Consider the following 17,213-nt stretch of genomic DNA (forward strand, 5'->3'; position numbering starts at 1 on the left):
TCAGAGTGACATAGGGTCACGAGCCATGGCATGCAGGCAACCTCTAGATCTGGAAGAGGCAAGGAGACAGACTCTACCCCAGAGCCTCCAGAAGGAATGTGGCCCTGCAACCCATTTTAGACTCTGACCTTTAGACCTGCACGAAGCTCCAGCCACACGGCCTCCTGTGAGACAAAGAGTGTCAGCTTGGGGCACAGACACCACAAGGCCACATGGCAAGGCCACACAGGGCCAGGCCTGGAACCCAGTTCTCGACTCTAAATGTAAGCCCTAGCCCCCCGGCCATCCTAAACTAGAGGGTCTGCAAAGAAAGGGGACAGTGTGGGGGGTGCGCCCACCAGCTAAGGGCAGAGGGTGGGGAGGATGGGACGGTATGAGGTGATGTCCAGCAAGGTCTAGCTTCTGCCAGCTTTCCCAGCCTCGTCCCCATTGCTGACTCCCCACCTGCTGGCCAAGCCTGTCACCCTGCTGCACTTTCTTCACACCCCTCATTGCTCTTGGAAACTCTTGCATGCTTACTCGTTTGCTGGTTTCTTGTCCATCATTCCCTGGATGTGCACTGTCCCGTATGATAACCTCCGGGCACATGTGGCCCCAGACCACCTGACATGCAGCTAGTGCAACTGAGAAACGGAATTTTTAATTTTATTTAAGTTTAATTAATTTATATTTAAACAGCACATGTGGCAAGTGGCTACCATGTTGGACAGTGCAGTTCTAGAGATTCAAACCACCTCCTGGAAGGTACCTTGTCCATCACTCCCTGCTAAAGCTGGATCCAGCACACTTTATGATAATATTTTTTTCTACCTTTTTGAGTTGGAAGTTCAGTTCACTTATCTTCTGACTTCTTTATATTCTAGTAAATGTGTCCCAGAAAGGCTATACATTTTCCCCTGAGTACCTTTTTGGCAGCATATCATAGATTTTTATCTCTCCACAGGTTTTGTCCCCCCCTTTTTTTTAATTGAGGAGAAATTTATACAACATAAAATTAGCCATTTTAAAGTATACAATTCAGTGACATTAATTACATTCACAATGCTGTGTAACCACTCCCTCCATCTCGTTATAAAACATTTCGTCATCCCCAAAGAAAACCTGTACGCAGTCAGCAGTCATTCTGTTTCCTCCTCATCCCAGCCTCTGACAATCACTGATCGACTTTCTGTATCTATGGATTTACCTGTTTCCCATAGGGTATATTGTTATTATGGTAAAAGCTATGTCACATAAATTTGCCATTTTAACCATTTTTAAGTGTACGAGTCATGAAGTACATTCACGATGTTGTGCAACCACCACCACTATTTCTAAAACCTTTTCATCACCCCAAACAGTTTCCAAACAGAAACTCTGCACATTAAGCAAGAACTCCTTATTCTTTCCCTTCTCTCAGCCTCTGATGATTTCTAATCTACTTTCTATCTTTATTAATTTGCTCATTCTAGATATTCCAAATAAGTGGATTCACGCAACATTTGTCTGACCTATTTCACTTAGCATAATCTTTTCAAAGTTCATCCATTTTGTAGCATGCATCACAGCTTCATTCTGTTTTATGGTTGCATAAATGCCATTGTATGTACACACCACACTTTGTTTATCCATTCATTCATCTGTCCATGGGCACTTGGGTTGTTTCTACCTTTTGGCTATTGTGAATAATGCTGCTATGAACATTGGTGTGCAAGTATCTCCCTGACTCCCTGTTTTCAGGTCTTTTGGGTTTATACCCAGAAGTAGAATTGCTGGATCATATGGTAATTCTATGTTTAACTTTTTGAGGATCCACCAAACTGTTTTCCACGGCAGCTGCATCATTTTACAGTCCCACCAGCAATGTATAGGGGTTCCAATTTCTCCACATGCTTGCCAGCACTTGTTATTTTCCTTTTTTAAAATTATAGCCATCCTAGTAGGTGTGAACTAGCATCTCATTGTGGTTTTGATTTGCATTTCCCTGATGACTAATGATGTTGAGCAGCTTTCATGTGCTTATTGGCCATTTGTATATCTTCTATGGAGAAATGTCTATTTAAGTCCTTTGCCCATTTTATAATTGGGTTGTTTTTCATTTTTGTTGGTGAGTTCTAGGAGCTCTTTATACGTATCCTAGATATTAAATGCTTGTCAGATATATGGTTTGTAAATATTTTCTCCCATTCTGTTCCTGTAGGTTTTTCACGTTCACTGACATTATTGAAAAAATATGGAATGCTTCTCGAATTTGCATGTCATCCTTGCACAGGGGCCATGCTAATCTTCTCTGTGTCGTTCCAATTTTAGTATATGTGCTGCCGAGACGAGCACCCCTGTAGGTTTTTGATAGTGTTTTTCTCCTTTCCCAGAACTGGCCACTCACTCACTCTGCCCTTCCTCATTAGCACGGATGCCCTCCCTTCCCCCGCGCCGCCTGGCCTGTTAATGCCACAAAGAAAGTGAGTCCGTGTCTCCGTAACCTTCCTGAGGGCAGGAGCCAGTCCTTTATGGGAGGCAGATGAATGAAAAAGGGATGGATGTGCTCTCACACCTCCCGATGCCACGAGCACTGGCTGCTGACAGTTCATAGCCAAGTTCCTGCCAGGACCTGCTCTCAACCAAAAGAGGATGCCACACCCAAGGCACCCTGCATCCAGTAACTGGCTGGTGTTTGCGTACCAAGGCGTGACTCCCTTGCTCACTTCAGGACAACCCTAAAGGGCCATCCCAGGCCCAGAGTCCCCCGTGGATTAGCTGAGGCCTCTGATGTCGGCATCGAGGTTCAACTCCTCCCTCCACCCGGTCCTGCGCCCCTCCCCTCTCACAGGTGTTCCCAAGAGACTTCTGCATGCAAACCTCAGCGTCTCAGTCTGCTTCCCGGGGAACCTGACCTAAGACAGGACAGACTGGATTCTACAGGACATGTGGTGATTTCATTGTTCCTCCTCAGCTCGGTTTCTCACTCCATAACACGGGGCTGGTGATCCTTACTTTTCAAGATAATGATGAGAATGAACTGTGATGTCATATGAAAGCCTCTGGCACGTAGGTGCCCAATAAGTGTCAGTCGCATTCTCCTCCTCACCCCACTCTACTGTGCTTCGTGGGGACAGCCCAAAGCTTCCAGTTTAGGGACAGTGCAGTGGGAAGGGCATGCGGTTGGACCTGGATGCAAATCCTAAAGCTGCTGCTTATCTGCTGTCACCCAGGATGGTCCCTCCCGTCTCTGGGCTCAGTTTCCGTCTCTGGATAGTGGGGGCTTTGAGTGAGGATGGTCTGAGGGTCTGGTCACACTGACTCTCTCCTTGGGCAGGGCTCCTGGCCCATAGGGCACCAGCCCCTCAGCCACTCCACACCCAGGGTGGCAGGAGCCTTACCTTGGGGAGGTCTTAAAATAGGCAGGCCTTGGCCTCGCAGGAGGAAGCAGCTGGCTGCCTTGTGCTGCCTTGTCAATGAGCTATACTTAGGCCCATCCGGGTGCCATAATTACCTCTCATTAATATAAGCCTCATTGCCCTCATGGAAACGTGGAGGGACCAGTGACGCTGCTGCCTCCCCAGAGCCCTCCCTGTTCCATGATGCTTCTGTGTCTGCAGCTGCTACCCCCGCCTGCCACAGAGCAGGGCCTCCCTGCCCTACCTCACCTCATCCTGGTGCCAGAGTTGGCCTGGGAGCATGGGGGAGCCAACTGGGGACGAGGCCAGGAACAGAACCCAGCATGGCGCTTCCTGAAGCAAAGCTCAGCTGACTGCATCATTCCTTATTCCAGAACCTTCTGTGGATGCCTCTTCCCTCCTCAGTTTAAACTCCTTGGTGTGGCCATCAAGACACTCACTGATCTAACCCCAAACCCTTTTTCAGCTGTTACCAATCCCACTTTCTTTCTTCATAGCCCTTCCCTTTTACCAGCCCAGATCCCTTACCATTCCCCACCTATATCTTCTCTATTCGCTGCTACCAGAAAGGCTAGTTCTAAGTTTGCATTAACAGAAGCAGAGAGTCTAAATGAAGGGAGGGGATAGTCCTGCTTAATGCTGAGCCCTTCAGTAAAGGAGAGACAGACACTTAGAGTGGGGCATGGGGGGTGAGTTAAGTGATGAAGGTCTGGAAATGAAGTGGGGTGCAATGGCCAGACATTCTGGGGATGTTCATAGCCGTCCATGGAGGACACAGCCTCTGCCTTCGATCTCCAAAGCAATGATGTGTGGAAGGGGAAGGATCAGTTCTATGGGGCCCCAGGGCCTCGGTGCTGCCTGGGGTAGGGGTGAAGGTGGAGAGAGGCAGGCTGTATTGAACTGCGACCTTGTCTTTGGACACCGCTCCCATTCTCCTCCTGCATGTCTTGCCGCGCCTATTCCATCTCTTGCTGGCATCTCCTCTGACGTCTAAGCGTAGAGGAACTGGCTGCTCTTCGCTCCTCTCTCTGCACGCTCTCTCCCTGGCTGAGCTCATCCCGACACGTGGCTTTAAACACCACCTATCTGACAACTCCTAAATTTACATCTTCTGCCCAGTCTTTCTCTCCAACACCAGACTCCATCTCTAACTGGCTCCCTGACATCTCACTCCGGATGTCTGACAGGTCCAAGATCAAGCACCTGATCTCCCACCCGCCTTGGCTGGTTCCTTCCCTGGTCTGCCCCAACTCAGCTCCCGGCAACAGTCCCCGCTGCTTTGCCAAGCTCAGAAGCCAGGAGGCATCCTTGACTCCTCTCTTTTCCCCCATGGCCCATTAACAGCAAACACTCCAGAAACAACTCGACCTTCGCCACATCCCCAAGAGCTCCACCACTTCTCACCACCTGTGCAGCCCCGCAGGGGGCCAGGTCCCCACTGTCTGTCACCCAACAACTGCGTTCAGTTGTCTCAGCTCACCGGCTACTCTCTGGAGAGGCCCTCCCCACCCACACTGTCCAAAGCAGCCCCTCGCCCGCCAGCTACCTCTGCTGTACCACCTGGATGTAGCCCTAAGTAGCCGGAGCAGCCAGGGCAGGGTGTGCCTTGGTCACTGCTGTGTCTCTAGCACCCAGCTGGGGCCTGGATACAGGAGATGCTTATACAGCTTGTGTTGAATGAAGGAGCAGCAGAAAGTCCTGGGATGCCAAGAAATGCGGCAGAAAGTGAGGCAGCTACAGGGTGGTAGGTTTTACACTCAAGCTAATCAAGCTAAGGGGGAGAGCTGTGATCCTTTACTGAGCGCTTACTATAATATCAGGTGCTTCACATGTGTGAGCTCATTTGATCCTCACTACAATTCTACCCCATGGAAATGAGTCTGTCATGGTAGCCAGACTGCAAGATGCACCCCAGTGGTCCCCGTCTTCCATATTTATGCCCTCATGTACCCCCCTCCCCACCAATATGACTAGGGTTTACCTGTGGATATCATGGAAATGACTGTGACTTCTGAGGCTTGATCAGGAAAGACGCTGCAGCTCGTGCTTTGCTTTCTTGGAGCAGTGAGCCGCCATGTTGTGAGGACACTCGAGCAGCGCTAAGGCCATGTGCGCGGAGCTGAGGTCTCTGCCAACGGCCAGCACTAACCCACCAGCCTTATGAGTGAGCCACTTGGAAGTGGATCCTCCAGCCTCAGTTAGGACTTCAGATGGCTGATGCCCCAGCTGACAAATGGACCACAACCTCACGACACACCCTGAGCCAGAACCACCCAGTGATGCTGCTCTTGGGCTCCTGACCCTCAGAGACTGTGAGATAATACATGTTTATTGTTTGAAGCCACTGCCAAGTTTTGGAGTGATTGGTCATGCAGAAACAGGTCACAAATACACCCCCGTTGGAGGAGAAGCAGCAGCTTGGATGGCTCAAGTCACCTGCTCTAGGCCCCACAGCCAGTTGCACGGGGAGCTGGGTGTGAAGCCGAGTCTGACTCGGGACCCACATTCCAGGGCCCTGCCCATCAGGCTGAGTTGAGATTTCAGGATCCTTTTCATGTAAGACAGCTCCATAATCCTGGTGTATTCAAGGTCCAAATTGTTTCCAGCCTAAGTCTGTGTCCATAGCAACTGTGTGAAAAGCGTGACATTCAATCAACTGGTTGTTTGGTCAACAAGATAGCAGGCCATGGCTTCTTGGGACGTGTGGCTAACACTGCCCCGACCTCAGGCCCCCTCCGGCACTTGGAGATGGCCACTCGAAACGAGTTCCTGGGCCCATCCTGGGCGCGAACTCTGAACACAGGGCCCAGGCTGTGGATGCCGCAGCTCCTCAGGGGTGAGAGGCACATATCTGGGGGCTCGGGGCTTCGCAGGGACAGGGCTGCTCTGTGACCACACCCCATTTAAACCTGCCTGGCCTCAGCCAAAACATCAGAGGTCACAGGGGCCCCAGGCTCAGCACTTATCTCCATGCGGTAGACACAGAAAAGGCAGGTGGAAACACAGACCCAAGGGCTCCTAGACTCTCAGAACAAAGGGATTAAGGAGGAAGAACCACAGAGTCATCCTTTAAAAAACCCAGATGGAAGAGCTTCATCCAGGTCCCCTAAATCGCTTCAAGGTCTCCTCTCCCCTCATCCTCGGGCGAAACTCCAGCCTCCTCGTCCTGCCTCAGCCACACCGGACGCCTCAACAGTTCTCTCTCCAGCATTTTCCAGCTCTTTCCTGCCGCAGGGCCTTTGCCCATGCTGTTCCCTCCACCTGAACGTTTCTCCCTCAACTCTTTACATATCCAGCTGCTTCTATTGATTCACATCTCTGCTCAGATGTCACCTCCTCAGAGGCCAAAAGGTCACCTCCTGACCCCTGTGCCTAGCCGGTACCTCCATCCCCCTGCACTGTCTCTCAACACCCTTACTGATTTCCTTCAAAACATGTATTAGCGTCTCTAGTTATCCTGCTTGGTTGCTTGTGTGCTGGATTAATGTCTCCCATGCTCGGTGGGCTCTGAGAGAGGAGGGAACACACCTGTTTGGTTTTCCACTGCATCCCTGGTGCTAAGCATAGAGTCGGTACATAGTAGGTGCACAGTAAAAGCTGCTAAATGAATGAGGTGGTTTGACAGATAAAACTTCAAAGAGATGGGAGCTGAAGGGGGTTGGGGCTGCCCAACAGAAGAGAAACGAGTTGATTGTGGGCCCCCCCAAACCTCTTTCTTGCTGCTTCTCCATATGTGAATCCCAGGTGGGCTGGGCTGGTGTTTCTGTTGCCAAGAACCTCCCTGAGAACACTGTCACTAGCCTTGTTCTCTGCCTGACATCCTTGAAGCTCAGAGGAGACACCCCCTCCTCCAAGAAATCTTCCCTAACCTTGCAAGCGGGAGGTAAGGCCTCCTCTGGGCTCCCCCATGACGAGAGCTAACAGCCCAAGGAGCTCTAAGCGTCCCTCTGAAGCAGAAGCAATGACCCTGTACAGAGCTGGCACTCTGCAAATGTTGGTACATAAAGAGGGTGACACCCATCCTGGCTTTCCCAGGTTCTACCTGTTGTCCTGGAGTCCCCAGTGGTTGGTGCTCTGTTTCATTCTCAGAGGTATCACAGTTTAGATGATGAATTATATGCTCATCTCAAGCATGAAGGACCGTGAGGACACAGGGCAGAGGAAGAGGGGTCTGTGGCTGAGATGGAGCAAGTGAGTCTGGTTTGAGCTTCTTCCCTGCACTCCTGGGGGAGTCAGGGTCACCCCACCCTCACCTAGGAAAAGCCTGAGTTGTGGGGATGAGAGGATGATCACGATGATGGCCACGACTGCCCCTCCCCTGCACCTCCAGACCTCACCTGGGGACCACTCGACATTCCAGGCCTCACTGCCCTGCTGCAGCTGCTCCCCGTGGTGGCCCCAGGGAGGGCTAGGTACAGCCCTGCCCCTGGAATGATGCGGCATAGAGGCTGGAATGCCAGCTTCCTCAGGTTTGAATCCTGGTGCTGACATTTACTTGCTGTGTGACTTTGAGCTGGTAACTTAACCTCCCTGAGCCCCAGTGTCCTCAAATGTTTGTTGGGAGAGATCAGTGAGTTAACACAGCTTGGCAGATGGCTTGGCACAGTGCCTGGCACGCAGTGAGCACTCTGCAAGCATTTGCTGTTGCAATCCTTAACAAGGGGCCCTGCCCACAGGAGGTCAGGGTCAGAGAAAGTGTGAACTCTGGAGCCAGACAGGGCTGGGCAAGGTCTTTGTTTAGCCTCCTAGAGGTTCAGAGAGCAAATGAGATTTGTACCCGGGTCTCTGGACTCCTGGGCCAGTGCTCTTTGGAGGTCTTGAACCAACAAAGGTTGGTGTGTTCTAGAGCACGACGGTCTAGACTTGCTCTAGATATCTAATTAAACTTAAATGGAATTAAATTTAATGATTCAGTTGGACTGGCCACAGATCAAGTGCTCAATGGCCACAAATGGCTAGTGGCTACCATACGGACGGTGTAATCAGAGACCACTTCCATCAGCACAGGCAGCTCTGGGGGCAGCGCTGGCCTAGGACTTAATCACTGTGCATCAGTGTTTCCCGTGAGTCCCACGTGGAACTGGAAGGGACAGTCCCCACAGAAGCCTCTCTAAAGCCTTCGAGTTGTGGGAAGTTGCTCCACACTGAAGCTGTCATACCTTGTCCAGCCCTGTCATGCTCCGCTTTGCTGACTGGGCTGGGACAGGGGCTGGCACTCACCCCAGGTCACATGGCAGGTGGAGGCTGCGGGGGCTCAGGGCTCCTGACTCTGAGCTTGCTGCACAGCCAAGCTGGAGAATCAGCAGCCAGGCCATGGAAGGTGCTGGTCAACAGAAATGATTTTTTGCTGATGAACAAAAGCCAAAAATCCACCCTGGGATGGATGTTCCTGAGACCTTTCCGAAGGGCTGTTGGGGGACGGCTGGCTGCAGCTGCAGGGCAGGTGCCCTCAGCCCCACGGATGGCTCCCCAGGTCACCCCTGGACACCCCCAGGGCAGGGAGGAGGTCACAGGCAGGTGCTCATTTTCTCCCCTTCCCTCCCAGCAGGGTCTGGGTGGACCGCAGTCGCCCCTCGCTGCCATTCTAAAGCAGTGTTTGCTGTGATTGTGGGGGCTGCGCCCCAGTCCTGCCTAGCTCACAGGGCGACCTCAGGCAAGTCACTTTCCCCATCTCAGTTTTCTCAATGTGCAACTGGACATGATCACCCCGACCACGTGGGGCTCTTACGAGGAGCAAATGGGACTAGCTGGGCGGGAAAGCATTTGCAAACCAGGTGGTCCTACAGAGGGGAGACAACCGGTGCTGGACCCCATCGGACGCAGGCACAAATCCCACCCCACTCTTCCCGCAGCGGGACCCCATGCAGCTGAGTCGGCCTCTCTGAGCCTCGGTTTCTTTACCTGGGAAGTATGGCTAAGCTATTGCACCTCACTTGCCGTACAATGGAAGATTATCCCGCCAGCAGAAGGAATGCGGTTCTGATCCACACTAGAACAGGGATGAACCTCGAAACGTCACGCTCAGTGAAAGACGCCAGACACAAAAGGCCACATACTGCGTGACTCCATTTATACGAAATGTCCAGAACAGGCAAAGCCGCAGGAGCGGTAAGTGGATGAGCAGTTGCCAGGGGCTGGGAGGAGGGGCACAGGGAGTGACTACTTCGCAGGTGCCAGGTCTCTGCTGCGGGTGAGGGAAAAGTCCGGGAACGAACAGCAGTGGTGGCTGCACAACACTGGGAATGTACTGAGTGCCACCGAATCGTCATTTACAATGGTTTAAATGGCCAATTTTATGTGTGTCCTACCACAATTTAAAAAGGCATTCCGCCATAGGGCATCTGCGAACTCCAGTGAGGTGGACACACAGAGCGCCCGGCGAGGGGTGTGGCAGGTGCTCAGGGAAGGACAGCTGTGCTTGTCACGGGAGCCCCCAAGCGTCTGTGAATCAAGATTTTTCCAAAGCTCACCACATGCCTCCCACACACAAGTCAGCCCTGTGAAGTGGGTCTTCCTGTGAGTCCCATTTTACAGACAGAACTGAGGCACACAGAGAAATGATTTGCACGAGGTCACACGTCAGAGCTGGGGTTCGAACCCGGGCGGTACGGCTCCAGAGCCCCTGCTGCCCATCAGCTCCCTGTGCTGCCTCCCGGCTCTCAGGACACAACGTCCAGCTGGCCACCAGCCTTGTGCTCAGCAAAACCTTCCTCCACCTGGCTAGGAGGGGACTCTCAGGGGAGGGTCGTGCAGGGGACACACTGCCCTGTCCTCAGCCTTGGAGCTCCAACTGGGGGGCAGGCACATTCGGGAGGCCACCTGCCTCAGCCTGTTTCATCCCAGCCCCCGCTGCGGGACCATCCTGCTGGCAGCAGCAGGACAAAACGGTCAGCATGCAGCAATTGCCCGCACATTTAATTCAATTCCTCCAGCATTCACGGGGCCTGCTCCGTGACTCAGATGGTCCCACCCCTTAAAGAGCTTGTGGCCAAGTGGAGGAGGCAGAAATACACACAGCAATTGTGTAACACATACAAACAAATCCCAGGAAGTGTGAAGGCCCGGGGGTGCAGGCCAGTGAGGAGAGATTAACGCTCACTGGGGCACCAGGGAGGCTCCCCACTGCAGCCCATCTCCGAGGACAAGCAGGCTCTCAACAGGTAAAGGTACAGGAAAAAGCATTTCATGAAAGGGATAAGAATAGACAAAATTATGATCAAAGGTGAGAGACACAGGGAGATGTGGTGGGAATAGCAAGTGGGCTTTGAGGGGGAGGCAAACACCTGGGGTCAGATCAAGGGGGGGGGCCTCGATGCCCCCTAGGGACTCTAGATTTCAAGTGTAAGCCACCAGCCATCAAAATAGAGGAGGCCCCAACGGCCGTGAGTGCCGGCGATTCCACTTCTAGGAATCACCAGCAGCCTTGCCTTGCGCACGTGGGAGGCGATGGGTGTGGGGGTTCTTCCTGAAACACTGTTTGTGCTAGCAAGAGCCGGAAACAGCCCACGTCTGTCCGTCAGGAGAGTGGCTGCGTCGTCACCCGGCACACACGGAAAGCTATGCCGCCCTAAACAAAAATGAGGCAGCGCTAAGCGTACCGACGCGGAGCGCCCTCCCCAGCCCACGGCGACGGGAAACAGGCGGGCAGCACAGGGCTGTGGCGTGCGTCTTAGCTCGGGTTCCATGAGAAGCAGACCCACAGACAAGCATTCAAGCCTCTGTGGGAGGGGATCCCAGGAAGCACAGTGAGCGGAGGGGACGAAAGGAGCCAATTAAGGACGCACAACCCAGCCCTGGGCAACCAAGGCCCAGGCCCACCGGGAACGCCGCACTTCAGGAGGGACACTTATCTGAGGGTCATCGCACTGCGGGCTGATGGGCTAGGTACTCTCTACCTCCGCCCACACTGGCACAGGGCTGCTCCCCGGGGACTTAGCTCCCCAGCACTCCACCCGCCCTGAGAGGAAGCCTGCTGCTGGAGAGCTGCTGGTGACTCCAGAAGGAAGCAGTGACACAAAGCAGACAGTGTTTGGGTGGTAGGGGCAGGGCACCGACAGTGTCTGCTACAGTATGCACCTACCAATTCTCCTATAGATGGGGCAAAAGAACGTTATTCTTGCTTGCTACCAGCAGAAGGGTACCCAAGACACCAGGAATAGGGTGGATGGAAGAAAGGGTAGGAGGGGCACTTCTTACTATCTTTCCTTCTTTCCTCCTTTCTTTCTTTTTTCTTCCTTCCTTCCTCCCTCCCTCCCCGCTTCCTCTATCTCTCTCTTTCTTTCATGACAGGGTCTCGCTCTGTCTCCCAGGCTACAGTGCCGTGGTGCAATCATACCTCGCTGCAACCTCCAACTCCTGGGCTCAAGTGATCTTCCCACCTGAGCCCCCCGAGTAGCTGGGACTACAGGCGCACACCACCATGTCTGGCTAATTTTTAAAAATTTTTTTGTAGAGATCCCCATCTCTCACTCTGTTGCCCAGATTGGTCTTGAATTTCTGACCTCAGCGATCCTCCCCGCTCGGCCACCCAAAGCACTGGGATTACAGGCATGAGCCACTGCACCTGGCCTCCTATATTTTTTTGGAACTAAAAAAAAAAATAAATAAATAAGGCTTTTATTTTGGAATAGTTTCAGATTATTCCAGGTTGCAAAGATAGTACAGAGAGTTCCTTTATAACCCTCACCGGTTTCCCCTAATGTTAACATTTTACTTAACAATGGTACATTTGTCAAAATTTAGAAATTAACATTGGCACATTACTATTAACTAAACCCCACTTTGTTCTGATTTCAGCAGTTCCATTAATATCCTTTGTCTGTTTCGAGATTCAATCACGGATACCACATTGCACTTAGTCTTAAGAATTTTGATTCATTCAAATATACTACCTATTGGAAAAATTTATTTTTTTAAGAATAAATTATTATTTATTAAAAATAATAAACTGAAGACTCCTAGGTGTCCCCAAAGGCTGCTGAGCAGGCACGCCCTGACCGGGGTTACCGGACAGTGCCGCGGCGCTGAACACGGGAAAGGTGAGCCCGGGCTGTGCAACGAGCACAGGGGGCCTCAGGGGTTGGGCTCCCCAGCACAGGCGTTTGCTGGTCCCTCTGCCCCAAAAGGCAATGGAAGGATGGAACCCGTAGCAGGAGCTGTCGGAGCCCCCGCCTCGGTATCCCCAGGGCACTTACCTCCACCTACCAAAGGACACCTACTACAAACGCCTGTGCCTGCCCACAGGTGCAAGGCCAAGCAAGAACACCTGGGAGATGAGGTCCCCAGAGGCAGCCCTCAACCAGTGATGGGTGGGAGTGGCAGATAAACACCAGCCCCCTTAGCCTTTGGGTGCAGGTGACTCTGAGTTGTCTGTTCTGCTCGCACTTCCAGGGGTCCCCAGTGGTGCTGAGCCCAGCTGTCCATGGTGGTGACCGGATAACAATCCTCACTTGACTCCTTCCCTTCCCCACTCCCCTTCCACAGTTTCCGGGGATCATCTTGCAAATAAACTCCCTGAAGCCTGTCTCAGGGTCTCCAGGAAAACCCAAACTAAGACCAGACTCAAGGCCCTTGGCCTGGTCCCTAAGTGTGTCCTTGCCCAGACCCCTGTGTCTCCCTCTGCACCTGCTTCCCATCTGGACGGCACCCTTCAGGGCTCCCAGAACACACCCTGATGTTCCAGACGTCCACGACTTTGCACATGCCGCTCCCTCCGCCTGGAATGTTCTCCCTTTCCGTGGTTGCCAAGGGAACTCCTGTGCATCCCAGCGACCCAGCCCAAATGCCCTTTCCTCTGTAAGTATTTCTCTGACCCTCGGCAGGTATGTGGTGCTTGAGTCACCCCTCCAGAAACCTGGAATCTTCTCTCCCACACTCTGTGAGCCCCTTAAGGGAAGCAGACATTCCTGAGTCATGTCTGTATTCCCAGCTCAGAGCCTGGTATACAGCTGGTGCTAAGTAAAAGCCTGGTGAAAGAATGAATGAAATAATGCAGAACAAATGAATGACCACTTAGGACTACATTTTAAAGGGGAACATCCTTCACTGAGGGTCAGCTGTGCACCGGCCCCTTTAACACATGATACCATTTGACCTCCCACAACTCTAAGACCAAGGATTATTAATTCTCATTGAAGGAGGAGGGAAGTGGGGCTCAGAGGTAAGAGAACTTGTCTGATAAGTAGCAGCACTAGGATCTGAACCTGGGTCTGCTGGACACCTGCAGGCTTCTCACTGTCCCCCACCTGCCGCTCTGGGAAGCTGGGGCACAGAGGCTGCCGACTGGTCCTCGTTGGACCCCTAACCCATGGCCAGTCTCAGTTTGCCTATCTGCACAATGTGGGGCTTCGCTGGAACAGGGGTCTTCAGGGTCTCTTACAGCTCACACAGTCCAGGATTCCAGCGTCTGCAGCCAACTGGCCGAGGTAGGGGACTTGCCCTGTCCCCTCATCTCTCAGGGTGGGAAGGGGGATTGTGCACAGAACTTGGGGATTACAAAGCTGGGTTCTAGGGTCGAGAACCATCCACGGTATCCAAACGCCCTGCTATGAGCCACACTCCCACTTTAAAGAGAGGAGTCGGTGGCTGGTGCTCTGTCTCTCCTTCCCCCACCCCCGTGACCAAGACCAGCAGAGCGTCTGTGACCTGCTGAGCAGGGGGACCTCATCCAACATGATTTCAATGGTGAACTCTTCGTCTCCACCTGACTCTCTGGCAAGGGGAGGGGCTGAACGGGTGGAGCAGGGCACTGAGCTCCCCATCATGGCCGCGGCTTCCAACGGCCACCCCCAGCCTGAGCCCGAGGCTCCAGCCTCCCCGTGGACACCAGTGCTTCACTGTGGTCATCTCAGTGCCTTCGAAGAAGCACTGCTGGGCCCCCCAGGCTGCTCCCCCTGCGGGCCTTCCCTCAGGGACCAGCCTGGCATGGTTTCTTGTTGTCCCCTCCACGGGAGTCCCCAGCCTGGAGTCCATTTGGGCCTAGATGTCCCAACATGGGTGTGTCAACTTTGGGGTGCCCTCATTTCCCCTCCCCCATTTAACAGGTCACCAGGCCTTCCAGAGGTGGCAGCATCCAACACCCTAGTCCAGCCCTTGCGTCCCTCCTCATGTTCTCTGCGTGGCTGGACCCCATCCGCTCTGGCCCAACCAGCCCCCGGCTCCCCCCAGCCTCCCTGCCCCATCCGCCATCATTAGTAAAATAGCACATGCCCAGGATGTTCAAAAAATAGTAAGTCTCCCTCCCACCTAGGCACCCCATGTGTACTCCCTGGAATCTCTCATGTGGTCTGCCAGAAACGTCCCAGCCTCCCTCGCATGTGTACACAACACTCAGAATAACCAACACTTGCACAGCCTCCTTACGTATCAGACTCTGCTCTGAGCACTTTACATAGATGAACTCACTTTCACCTCCGGCAGCCTCAGAGATAGTTAGCCGCCATCAGCGTCGTAGAGACGCTGCACAGAGGAGGAGACTGAGACACGGAGAATGATTACCTTGCCCAGGGTCACAGACCTGGGATTTGAACCCGGGCCGTCCAAGTCCAAAGTCCCTGCTCTTACCCACTCTCCACATCTTCCCGACTCCAACCACATCTTCCTCAACTAAGGAGCCTCCCCTGGCTGCCCTGCTGCCTGTGGCATTTGAGGCCCTTGGCCACCTGTCCCTGGCCGCTTCTGTGGCAGCCTGTCCACCCCACGCCTTCACTCCCTGCCAGCTGCACGTTCCCGCTGCCCTGACTGCAGCAAGGCTGGCTCACAGGCCACCTCCTCCGGAGGCCCTCCCTGCTGCTCACTGCCTGCCCTGTCGGCCACAGCGCCATTGCCCAGCTGGCTGTCCCCCCTCCAAGAGCCCCTGAACCGTGCAGAGGCTGCTACGGCACCTCGCACTCTGTGCTGGAATGAGCTACAGGGTCCCCGCTGGGCTGGGGGCTCCTCACAAGCTGCAATAGCAGCTCACTCAATTTTATCTCTGCTTTGTTCATTCATTCATTCATTCATCCAACAAATGAGCTAGGCCAGGGCTCGCTGAGAGAGCTGCCTCGTGGGGAAGACCCGCGTCACACACGGAAACACCGTCCCTGTGTGCCCATCCCCGGCTCCCCCATTCCACTCCACCCCCTCAGACACTCTCTCGTAGAGGAGCGTTCAGAAAAAGCTCGCTGGAAGGAGAGATGGATGAAATAGGATCCCATCTACGTGGGATTTGTTGGGCGTGGAGGAATGTGCCAGTCGCAGCCTATCTGCTGGATACGCCGCCTTTCCAACAAGGTGGCCTGGTGCCTGGGGATGGCGTCTTCCCGGGGAACAGCCTGCAGCCTGCCTTGGTGCTTCTCAGGGACCCTAAGGTGACCGTGGGCCTCCACTGCCCCTCTGGCATGCCCTGCTCCTGAGCTCCACCACCTGGGGCTCTGTAGCTGACCTCACATACCGAGCCTGGTTCACCCTACCACAGACCTGCAGGGATGCTTAAGAATCACCAAATCCAACCCTCATTGTGCATGTGGGGAAACTGAGGCTCAGAGGGGACACCTGATGCTGGAAGGTACAGTTAAGGTTTCACAGTTCAATATGTGATAACCATCCTCCAAGATGTCCCCTGAAGAGTCTGGTCTCCTGGTATTCAAACCTTTGTATAGTCAGTCCCCTCTCACACTGGCTAGGGTTGGCCCAAGTAATTAATAAGATATTGTGGAAATGACAGCATGTGACTTTCAGAGCTAGGTTATCAAAGACATCCAGCTTCCAAGTACTCTGTTGGATCTCGTGCCCTGGGGGAAGCCAGCTCCTGTGTCGAGAAGTCACTCAAGCAGCCCTGCAGAGTGGTCTGTGTGGCCTCCTGCCATCGGCCCTGTGAGCGAGCTTGGAATCCAATCCTCCAGCCCCAGTCAAGCCTTCAGACGGCTGCAGCCCCGGCTGACATCTTGACTGCAACCTAATGAGACCCCTGAGCCAGGATCGCCTAGCTAAGCTGCTCCTAAATTCCTGACCCACAGAAACTGTGTGATAATGGATGTGTGGATATGTGTGTGTTTTGTTGTTATTGTTGTTTTAGAGACAAAGGTCTTGCTGTATTGCCCAGGCTGGTCTTGAACTCTTGGCCTCAAGCGATCCTCCCACCTCAGCCTCCCAAAGTAGCTGCGACCACAGGCAGAGCTACTTGGCACAGCCACTACCACTGGCTGATAATAGATGTCTATTGTTTGAGGCTGCTAAATTTTGGGGTAATTTGTTATGCAGCAATAGATAATCAATACAAACCTCCTCAGGAAACATGTTGATTTTTGCTTGTATACTTCCAGGAATGGGTAGCTCACTACCTTATGAAGCAGTCTGCTCCACCACTGGGCAGCTCAGACTACCCATCTCCTTGAGATTTTCTCTTTCGCCCCAGCTTTGCCCTCTGGGACTACAGGACACACAAGCTTCCTGTGCCCTGGGCGGGCCATGCAAGGATTGCATCCTGCTATGGTTTGTTTGTTCCTTCCAAAACTCACGTTGAAACTTAATTGCCATTGTAGTGGTACTGGGAGGTGGGACCTTTAAGAGGTGTTCAGGTCACAAGGGCTCTGCTCTCATGAATAGACTAATGCCATTATCACAGGAATGGGTTCACCTCCTCTTGCACTCTCTCTCTCTCTCTCTTTCTCACCTTCTGCCATGTGATGCCTTCCTCCATGTTATGACGTAGCAAGAAGGCCCTCACCAAATGCCGGTCTCTCGATCTTAGACTTCCCAGCCTCCAGAACTGTGAGCCAATACATTTCTGTTCATTATTCTTTGCCCAGTCTGTGGTCTTCTGTTAGCAGCACAAAATGGACTAAGACACAGCCCCTC

At 53.1% G+C, this 17,213-nt stretch overlaps 1 protein-coding gene and 1 non-coding gene across 3 annotated transcripts in view; both read right to left on the reverse strand.

Moving 5' to 3' along the window:
- DLGAP4 (DLG associated protein 4) overlaps positions 1-17,213 on the reverse strand; it is a 126,664-nt gene that overhangs the window by 79,323 nt on the left and 30,128 nt on the right. The gene's annotated exons all lie outside the window — the stretch shown is intronic.
- On the reverse strand, positions 2,207-2,313 carry LOC123622990. Its single transcript, XR_006729719.1, has one exon. It is a non-coding gene; the product is annotated as a U6 spliceosomal RNA (small nuclear RNA).

The sequence above is a fragment of the Lemur catta genome, chromosome 17 (assembly GCF_020740605.2).
Source record: "Lemur catta isolate mLemCat1 chromosome 17, mLemCat1.pri, whole genome shotgun sequence".
In the NCBI taxonomy this organism is placed as follows: Eukaryota; Metazoa; Chordata; class Mammalia; order Primates; family Lemuridae; genus Lemur; species Lemur catta.